Consider the following 2,364-nt stretch of genomic DNA (forward strand, 5'->3'; position numbering starts at 1 on the left):
AATTTAGTTATAGGTGAAAAACCATCCCTACAAAGGTGTTAATCAGAGACTTGGCTTTGTGGACACTTTTCAGAGAACAAATTTGTTAGCATAAAAATAAAGCCAGAAAATGAAGAGCTGTTTAATCACTCAATTGGATTTTTTTTGCCAGCATATTTCTTTTTCTCTGCAACCCACTGCTAAATTGTGCTTCCTATCTGTTTTTATAAAATCACTGAATCAAATCTAACTCTGATTACATCAGAGAAGGCCAGGTACCCTACACCATAACAGGGGGTTTGAAATTTTGACTTGTCTACTTAAAGATCACCAAAATCTGATAACAAGGTCAATTACGTCCCTGGGTGGGATTGAACCACCAACCTTTTGGTTAGTAGCCAGACACACTAACCGATTGCGCCACAGAGACACTTTGTAAAAAGTACATACTGACAAAGGCTAATAAGCATACATCTAGAACGTTTCCTAGAAAAACTTTAAAAAGTCAATAATCTGGAGAGTTTTTGTAAGATGTTTCTTCCATCAACCAATGAAGAAACACATTGGTACTTTCCCATGATGAGTGAGTGCTTCAGGATCTCTTGCACTTACATGTGCAGCAGAGTACTGCAATGGAAGCATGCTGGGCCCATAACCCAGAGGTAGGCAGATTGAAACTATCCTTTGCTATATGCATTTTTTTTTGTTAATTAAAGTAATCCAAAACTGGGATTGATATGTTGGCTCTTTTATTTTTACTTACAGTACAATAACTTTTACCATTTTAATTTGTTTTAATAGTATATTGACAGTATTGTTTTCTTTCAAAAATCCACTTAATTTTCTTTACCCTATTATTAAAATGGTAATTGACAAAAACAAACTACATTGTCACCAGAAGAGCAATACAAAATGTACAAGTGATATATTAAAATCATCTTTCCAGCTTGAATTTCAATGATGCATTGGGGCAACGATTTTGTGAGAAACATTTTCACCCTTAAATAAAGATTTTCTTAATTCCTTACCTGTGTGCTAATTAGATATCACCTTGTTTTCACATTAAACAGACTTCCACATGAGAAAGCAGCAAGGATGCAGTGGCGTTAATGTTTCCTGGTGTCAACCTGTATTATTTCAGTAGACATTGAAATGAGGATGCATCTTGCTGCCTTTCCAATGAAGCAAGTTTAATTTAGTAATAGGTTAAAAACCATCCTTACAAAGGTGTTAATCAGAGACTTGGCTTTGTGGACACTTTTCAGAGAACAAATTTGTTATCATAAAAATAAAGCCAGAAAATTAAGAGCTGTTTAATCACTCAATTGGATTTTTTTTGCCAGCATATTTCTTTTTCTCTGCAACCCACTGCTAAATATTGCTTCCTAGCTGTTTTTATAAAATCAATGAATCAAATCTAACTCTGATTACATCAGAGAAGGCCAGGTACCCTACACCAGAACAGGGCGTTTGAAATTTTGACTTGTCTACTTAAAGATCACCAAAATCTGATAACAAGGTCAATTACGTCCCTGGGTGGGATTGAACCACCAACCTTTTGGTTAATAGCCGTGCACACTAACTGATTGCGCCACAGAGACACTTTGCAAAAGGCCATACTGACAAAGGCTAATAAGCATTCATCTAAAACGTTTCCTAGAAAAACTTTAAAAAGTCAATAATCTGGAGAGTTTTTGTAAAATGTTTCTTCCATCAACCAACGAAGAAACACATTGGTACTTTCCCATGATGAGTGAGTGCTTCAGGATCTCTTGCACTTACATGTGCAGCAGAGTACTGCAATGGAAGCATGCTGGGCCCATAACCCAGAGGTAGGCAGATTGAAACTATCCTTTGCTATATGCATTTTTTTTGTTACTTTAAGTAATCAAAACTGGGATTGATATTTTTGCTCTTTTATTTTTACTTGAAGTACAATAACTTTTACCATTTTAATTTGTTTGAATAGTATATTGACAGTATAGTTTTCTTTAAAAAATCCACTTAATTTTCTTTACCCTATTATTAAAAGGGTAATTGACAAAAACAAACTACATTGTCACCAGAAGAGCAATACAAAATGTACAAGTGATATATTAAAATCATCTTTCCAGCTTGAATTTCAATGATGCATTGGGGCAACGATTTTGTGAGAAACATCTTCACCCTTAAATAAAGATTTTCTTAATTCCTTACCTGTGTGCTAATTAGATATCACCTTGTTTTCACATTAAACAGACTTCCACATGAGAAAGCAGCAAGGATGCAATGGCGTTAATGTTTCCTGGTGTCAACCTGTATTATTTCAGTAGAAATTGAAATGAGGATGCATCTTGCTGCCTTTCCAATGAAGCAAGTTTAATTTAGTAATAGGTGAAAAACCAT

General features: G+C 34.7%; 1 non-coding gene across 1 annotated transcript; it reads right to left on the reverse strand.

Annotated features, from left to right (window-relative positions):
* Positions 1-335: 335 nt before the first annotated feature.
* Positions 336-409, reverse strand: TRNAS-ACU (transfer RNA serine (anticodon ACU)). Its single transcript has one exon. It is a non-coding gene; the product is annotated as a tRNA-Ser (tRNA).
* Between the last annotated feature and the right edge of the window lie 1,955 nt (positions 410-2,364).

The sequence above is a fragment of the Pseudophryne corroboree genome, chromosome 3 (genome assembly GCF_028390025.1).
Source record: "Pseudophryne corroboree isolate aPseCor3 chromosome 3, aPseCor3.hap2, whole genome shotgun sequence".
NCBI classification, from domain to species: Eukaryota; Metazoa; Chordata; class Amphibia; order Anura; family Myobatrachidae; genus Pseudophryne; species Pseudophryne corroboree.